Genomic DNA, 8,623 nt, shown 5'->3' on the forward strand with positions numbered 1-8,623 from the left:
AAGATACAAACTTCCAATGATAAAATAAATAAGACTCAGGGATGCAATATATGGCATAGGGAATATAGTTAATAATATTGTAACAACTTTGTATGGTGACAGATGGTAACTAGATTTATTTTGGTCACCACTTTATAATGTATATGAATGTTGAGTCACTATATTGTACACCTGAAACTACTATAATACTGTATGTCAACTACACACCAGTGAAAAAAATTAAGTAGTGTCATAAAGCACAGATATAGGGTTTGTATGAGTGTATATTTAAGATAATGGTGATAATAAAAACATGGTGTCACTTAAAATGCTTCTACATATACAATTTCATCTAGATCTCATAGACAGTGGTATTTTTATTTATATTTTATAGATGAGGAAAGTCAGTCATTGGGAGACCTGCAATTTAAATGTCAGCCCTCTACTTCCAAAAACCTTTCTTTTTTCCCCTCAATTGTGATTTAGTAAACATCTCCTAAAATGTGCAAAAATGACAGATGATTTATAAAATGATCTTTTAGTTTCATATATAGAAAATATATGAAATAACCTGAAGCTTAATCAATAGAAAAAGAAAATACAATCATGAGTTAAGTATTAGGTATATACTTTGGTGGACAATTTTATATGAATAATATAAATATGGTTTTATCCTTTTATTCTGTTTCTAAGATTTCTTCAATATATGGGACTTTTTAAAAAAATTGATGTGTAATTAACATTCAAAATCGTATTAGTTTCAGGTGTGATAGTGGCTTTATCTTTTTTTGGTAATGAAAATATACATTTATTTATAGCAGATAAAACTTGATGCCAATGCAAGAAATATTTACTTCTTTTTAAAATTTTATTTATTTATTTACTTATTTTTATTATGTTGGTCACCATACAGTACTTCATTAGTTTTTGATGATTCATTGTTTGTGTATAACACCCAGTGCTCCATGCAATATGTGCCCTCCTTAATACCCATCACTGTGCTCACCCATCCCCCCAACCCCCTCCTCTCTGAAGTCCTCAGTTTGTTTCCTGGAGTCCATAGTCTCTCATGATTCGTCTCCCCCTCTGATTTCCCCCCCACTTCATTTTTTCTTTCCTTCTCCTAATGTCCTCCATACTATTCCTTATGTTCTACAAATAAGTGAAACCATATGATAATTATCTTTCTCTGTTTGACTTATTTCACTTAGCATAATCCCCTCCAGTTCCATCCATGTCGATGCAGATGGTGGGTATTCATCCTTTTTGATGGCTGAGTAATATTCCATTGGATATATGGACCACATCTTCTTTATCCATTCATCTGTTGAAGGGCATCTCAGCTCTTTCCACAGTTTGGCTATTGCAGACTTTGCTGCTATGAACATTGGAGTGCATATGGCCCTTCTTTTCACTACATCTGTGTCTTTGGGGTAAATTCCCAGTAGTGCAATTGCTGGGTCATAGGGTAGCTCTATTTTTAACTTTTTGAGGAATCTCCACACTGTTTTCCAAAGTGGCTGTACCAACTTACATTCCCACCAACAGTGTAAGAGGGTTCCCCTTTCTCCACATTCTCTCCAACATTTGTTGTTTCCTGCCTTGTTAATTTTTACCATTCTAACTAGTGTAAGGTGGTATCTCAATGTAGTTTTGATTTGAATTTCCCGGATGGCTAATGATGTTGACCATTTTTTTCATGTGTCTGTTAGCCATTTGTATATCTTCTTTGGAGAAGTGTCTGTTCATGTCTTCTGCCCATTTTTTGACTTGATTGTTTTTTGAGTGTTGAGTTTGAGAAGTTCTTTATAGATCTTGGATATCAGCCTTTTATCTGTAGTATCATTTGCAAATATCTTCTCCCATTCTGTGGGTTGCCTCTTTGGTTTGTTGACTGTTTCCTTTGCTGTGCAGAAGCTATTGGAAGATAAACAGAAGAGGGAGGGAGCCACCATAAGCTGGTGCTGGGAAGGTGATATAACAGGGGATCACAAAAGCGTCCTGCGCTGGGGACCAGGCACAGACTGGAAAACTGGTAGCAGTGGGGAAAGGACTTTAGTGCATCCCCCAGACAGGACCCAGGGGCGGCTCGTGGTTTTAGAAGTGCAAAGGTCAGAGAAGTGCCTGGCCCTGGGTTCCACTGCTGGGAGTGTTGCTGTGGGGTACAAAACCAGGGAGGCTGCAGTTTTTAACAGCTCAGACAGAAACAGAGACAGTATAGCCTGGAGAGCTCAGTGAAGAGCTGACTTGATATTTTTATACATTATGAGATGATCCCCACAATAAGACTAGTTGCCATTTGTCACCAAACAAACTTATTTTTAATATTATTGACTATATTCCCTATGCTGTATATTATATCCCCATGACTCATTTATCTTATAATGGGAAGCTTGTATCTCTTAATACTCTTAAGTTATGGTGCCCACCCCCCAAACCCTTTCCCTCTTGTAACCAACAGTATGTCTCCTGTATCTGCAAATCTGTTTCTGTTTGGTTTGGTTTGTCCATTTGTTTTGAAGGTAATTATAGTTTCAAACACACACACACACAAACACACACACACACCCTTCTGAAAATAAGAAAAATCTATGGTTTTAGAAGACAAAATAGAAATATAATTTGTATAGGTAAATGTTTTACCCTAATTTTAAAACTTCTCTGTCCTAAATTATAAATATTTGAAAGATGGAACAAACTTGCATTATACAGTACTTTCTACTTGAATTCTTTTTTTTTTTTTTTTTTTTGAGAGCAAGAGAGTGCATGAACTAGTGGGGGTTGCAGAGGGAGAGGGCGAGAGAAAATCTTAAGCAGGCTCCATGCCTAGTGCAGATCCTGACCAGGGCCGGTGGGGGGGTGAGGTTGGGAGGGATGGTGCTTGATCTCACAACCTGGAGATCATGACTTGAGCCAAAATCAAGAGTTGGACAATTAAATGATTGAGCCACCCAAGTACCCCAAAGAATTCTTTTGAGGAGGAATTCTAAGCCTAGCATTATCAATAATATTCTGAAGTTATGAGAGAGAGATAACACTGTGACTGTAGCTGTGTCCTGTTGTGTGAGATCCTTCTGATGTTATATGTGGTCATATATATTGGTCAAATTTAGAGTATTTTTCAAGTATTCATTATTTTGTGCATTTAATTGAAGACTTACACTTTTTAAAAAAATTTTATTTTAATTTCAGTTAACATGCAGTGTCATATTAGTTTCAGGTGTGCAATATGATGATTCAGCAATTCATACTTTACCTGATCCTCATCACAAGTGTACTCCTTAATCCCCATCGCCTATTTAACCCATCCCCCCACCCCACCTACCCTCTGGAAACCATCGGCTTGTTCTCTATAGTTAAGAGTCCATTTCTTGCTTTGTTCTCTGTCTCTCTTATTTTTTTCCTCTTTGCTCATTTGTTTTGTTTCTTAAATTCCACATTTGAGTGAAATCATGTGGTATTTGTCTTTCTATGACTGGCCTATTTCACTCAGCATAATGCTTTCTAGCTCCATCTCTGTCATTGTAAATGGCAAGATTTCACTTTTGATGAATAATATTCCATTAAATATATATATGTATATTCTCTCTCTCTCTCTATATATAATCTCTCTCTATCTCTCATTCTTTATCCACTTTATCCATTCTTCTGTCAGTGGACACTTGGGCTGCTTCCATAATTTGGCTATTGTAAATAATGCTGCTGTACATATAGGGGAACATGTATCCTTTTTTTTTATTATGTTAATCACCATACATTATATCATTAGTTTTTGATGTAGTGTTCCGTGATTCATTGTTTGCATATAACACCCAGTGTTCCATGCAGAACGTGCCCTCTTTAATACCCATCACCAGGCTAACCCATCCTCCTACCCCCCTCCCCTCTAGAACCCTCAGTTTGTTTTTCAGGGTCCATAGTCTCTTATGGTTCATCTCCCCCTCCGATCTCCCCCCCTTCATTCTTCCCTTCCTGCTATCTTCTTCTGCTTCTTTTCTTTTCTTTTTTTTTAAGATTTTTAAAATTTATTTATTAGAGAGAGAGAGAGAGTGAGAGAGAGAGCGCAAGAGGGGGTAGGGTTAGAGGGAGAAGCAGACTCCCCGCCAAGCAGGGAGCCCGATGTGGGACTCGATCCCGGGACTCCGGGATCATGACCTGAGCTGAAGGCAGTTGCTTAACCAACTGAGCCACCCAGGCACTCTGCTTCTTTTCTTTTTAACATATAATGTATTATTTGTTTCAGAGGTACAGATCTGTGATTCAGCAGTCTTGCACACTTCACAGCGCTCACCATAGCACATACCCTCCCCAGTGTCTATCACCCAGCCACCCCATCCCTCCCACCCCCCCACCACTCCAGCAACCCTCAGTTTGTTTCCTGAGATTAAGAATTCCTCATATCAGTGAGGTCATATGATACATATCTTTCTTTGATTGACTTATTTCGCTCAGCATAATACCCTCCAGTTCCATCCATGTCGTTGCAAATGGCAAGATCTCATTCCTTTTGATGGCTGCATAATATTCCATTGTATATATATACCACATCTTCTTTATCCATTCATCTGTCGATGGACATCTTGGCTCTTTCCACAGTTTGGCTATTGTGGACATTGCTGCTATAAACATCGGGGTGCACGTACCCCTTTGGATCCCTACATTTGTATCTTTGGGGTACATACCCAGTATTGCAATTGCTGGATTGTAGGGTAGCTCTATTTTCAACTTTTTGAGGAACCTCCATACTGTTTTCCAGAGTGGCTGCACCAGCTTGCATTCCCACCAACAGGGTAGGAGGGTACCCCTTTCTCCGCATCCCCGCCAACATCTGTCATTTCCTGACTTGTTAATTTTAGCCATTCTGACTGGTGTGAGGTGGTATCTCACTGAGGTTTTGATTTGGATTTCCCTGATGCTGAGTGATGTTGAGCACTTTTTCATGTGTCTGCTGGCCATTTGGATGTCTTCTTTGGAAAAATGTCTGCTCATGTCTTCTGCCCATTTCTTGATTGGATTCTTTGTTCTTTGGGTGTTGAGTTTAAGAAGTTCTTTATAGATTTTGGATACTAGCCCTTTATCTGATATGTCATTTGCAAATATCTTCTCCCATTCTGTCGGTTGTCTTTTGGTTTTGTTGACTGTTTCTTTTTCTGTGCAAAAGCTTTTTATCTTGATGAGGTCCCAATAGTTCATTTTTGCCCTTGCTTCCCTTGCCTTGGCGATGTTTCTAGGAAGAAGTTGCTGTGGCTGAGGTCGAAGAGGTTGCTGCCTGTGTTCTCCTTTAGGATTTTGATGGACTCCTGTCTCACATTGAGGTCTTTCAACCACTTGGAGTCTATTTTTGTGTGTGGTGTAAGGAAATGGTCCAGTTTCATTCTTCTTCATGTGGCTGTCCAATTTTGCCAACACCATTTGTTGAAGTGACTATCTTTTTTCCATTGGACATTCTTTCCTGCTTTGTCAAAGATTAGTAGACCATAGAGTTGAGGGTCCATTTCTGGGCTCTCTATTCTGTTCCATTGATCTGTGTGTCTGTTTTTGTGCCAGTACCATACTGTCTTGATGATGACAGCTTTGTAATAGAGCTGGAAGTCCAAAATTGTGATGCTGCCAGCTTTGCTTTTCTTTTTCAACATTCCTCTGGCTATTCGGGGTCTTTTCTGGTTCCATACAAATTTTAGGATTATTTGTTCCATTTCTTCTTCTTTGCATCATTGAAGGGTATTAGTGAATTCACAACCAACTTGCTGGCTGTATGTAGTTCAGATGGGAGAGAAACTTCTGTACGGGAGCCTGTATGGTCTTCGATCCTATGCTGGCAGTTTTCTAACACAGGCAAACAATTTTCTCCCCATTTTGTAGTAATTTAATCTTCCTATTAGCAAAAGAGGTCTCCAGCTACCATGTAGAGTCATAGGATGGGGATTTCCTCTTAGTATTTTTAGTTTTGATATTTGTAACTCCTGAAGCAACATTCTAGAGCAAGGTATTCAGGACCTGCTCTGCCAAAGGACTGATAAAGGAAAAAGATCTATTTATTCTTTGTGATTTGATGCACATATGAAGAGCATAACACATCATAACAGACATTGGTCATTAATAAATCACATCCTAGTCTTTTAGCGCTTCTGTAACCAGAAGACAGCTTCAGCTTTCCCACGTCTAGGCTTCGAGACCTTTTAACCCTGCGACATCAATGATGCATATGTCTGGAATTAGTTAAAAAGATGGTCAAATTCCTTTTCTTAGTTCATCTATTTTTCACTGTCTCTTGCTCCCAGGTTTATCTGAATGATTACCATTTTTCATTCTCTGCTATTGCTCATTGAGGTGCTCTCTATTGTCTTCATGGTTTGCAGGCTGGTTGGGAGAGGGAGCTTGGGAAGGGCGTGCCACTGTAGGGAGGTTGTGAGTTGCCAGGATACCTCCAGGGATGATCCCTTCCATAGCTGCCAGGAGTTCTCTGGGAGCCACACCCACAATGCCTGGCAGGTATCTGTATGTGGTGCCCTTGAGCTCTGGATGAATCACTTGCTGATCTATTACTGACTAGGGAGCTGTTGTGACAAAGAATTCCTTGTTCACAGTGTCTTAAGCTTTCAGGGATGCGACCTGTGATTGCCCAGCAGATCTTGGTGGCAGCTGCCTCCCTCATCTCTAGTGAGGCTTGCTCACTATACCGGGCTATGTGGGGCGTACAAATGAGATTTGGTAAATCTTTCAAGGGACCCTGAGCAAAGCTGAAAGGCTGTGATTCATGCCCTTCAAGGGCTGTCCCTTGTATCCTGCCATCCTTGAGGGCTTGGGCTAAGGCTTTGTCATCCACCAGCCCACCTCGGACCGCATTCACCAGGAATGCTCCATGCCTCATTGATGAGGTGGTGGTTGTGTTCATTGAGATTACAGTGCAAGGAGATGCAGTCACTCTGATACATTAAGTCCTGTAGGGCATAGACCCTCTGCACACCCAGGGATTACTCTATCCCATCCTATAAGTAAGGGTCATAAAATATGATGCTGAATCCAAAGGCCATGGCTGCAACAGCAACCACTTGCCCCGTGCAACAGAAGAGGATGAGGCCCAGTGCCTCCCCATGAATGCAGGCCATTCGCCAGGTGTCAATCTGCTCAACGTTCTGGACCCTTGTGCCTCCCTGCAGCACCTGGTACAACCATGTGTTCTGCTGGTACAGGTAGAGGATGTGACAGATGCTGGAGTCAAGCCGTCTCTTCTCCTGCTGCTGAGGCATGTTGCACGGGCTGATCCCGAGCTTGCCAGCAGCCTTGATGTCAACGTTGTTGTAGCTGCTGCCAATCCGCACAATCTCTCTCCAGGCTTTGAACTTCTCCAGGTCCTCCCTAGTAAGGGTGATGGTATGGCATATGCGTCATAGAAGGCCACAGTGACCAGGTCCCTCAGAACTGGCATCTCCGGTCTCTGCCACTGAGTAGAGCCACCAGAGGGCGAGGGTGCAGGGGGCCATTCATGATCTGGGGCTGAATGCCTTCACAAATTGTGTCCAATTGCTGTCTCCTGAGTTTGTGCTTATCCATAAGGCCATTCTTTTTATTTTTTTTAAGATTTTATTTATTATTTATTTATTTATTTAGAGTGCAGGAAGTGGGGAGATTTGGAGGGGGAGAGGGAGGGAGAGAATCTCCAGCATATTCCTCACCGAGCTTGGAGCCTAAGGGATGGGAGGACCCAGAGATCCTGACCTGAGCTGAAATGGAAAGTCCATTTCTCAACCAAGTGAGCCACCTTGGCACCACAAGGGCCATTCTTCATGGAACCTTACAACTCTCTGATTCAAAAGGCAAAGCCGTCCTCTAAGAATTTAGGGGAATGCACAGGAGTGTGTGGCATTATACTACTGTGAACCCAATTTAAAGCTGTCCATAAACTATAGTTCACACAATGGGCTATCTGTCTTTAAGGGAATCCAGCTTCATTGGGTCAAAACCATTTAGGGTGATGAAACTCTGGTTCTGCTTCGGGCCTTGGATGCAGGTTCCGGGCCCACCTCTCGAGCTTGTGTTGTCTCATGGCTCTTTCCCAGTCCTGTCCTGGGACCATGGAGGGGTGCCAACAACCCTGTGGGTGTGGATGGCGGTGGACCAACCTTGGCTGTGGGGGTCAGACCCCGCACAGTGGCCTGTGGGAGGAAGGAGTCATTTCTTTTGTTTTATTATCTATTTCCCTGCTTGACAATAAAGGCACAGAGTTCACAGTATAAATTATTATTATTATTTGTTGGCTCTTTATTGCAGTTTGTGATTTTGAATGTTTTCTCTTCATAAGTGTAGAAAATTAGAAAATACATTAAATAAAAAAGAAGCAAATAAAAATGATCTGAGAGCTTGCCTGCAGTAGTACCATTCACATTTTAGAATAGTTTATCTCTACCTTTTTATGCTTGTATATTTGTGTGTAATTATATGTATATGCTTATTTATATATATGTATATAATTTTTATGGTGTAAAACTGTGGTCATGTTACCTACACAACTAGCATTATATATACATACATATATATATACAAGTGCTTTTTCACTTCATGTTTTTTCGTGAGTATTTTCCAGTTATCAAATAAACTTTGAAAGTATCATTATTAAAATTTCGATAATATTCCATATAAAGGA

At 40.7% G+C, this 8,623-nt stretch overlaps 1 pseudogene; it reads right to left on the bottom strand.

Moving 5' to 3' along the window:
- Positions 1-6,294: 6,294 nt before the first annotated feature.
- On the bottom strand, positions 6,295-7,845 carry LOC118013686 (annotated as a pseudogene).
- Between the last annotated feature and the right edge of the window lie 778 nt (positions 7,846-8,623).

The sequence above is a fragment of the Mirounga leonina genome, unplaced genomic scaffold (assembly GCF_011800145.1).
Source record: "Mirounga leonina isolate KUSES-001 unplaced genomic scaffold, KU_Mleo_1.0 Mir_154, whole genome shotgun sequence".
Classification (NCBI taxonomy): domain Eukaryota; kingdom Metazoa; phylum Chordata; class Mammalia; order Carnivora; family Phocidae; genus Mirounga; species Mirounga leonina.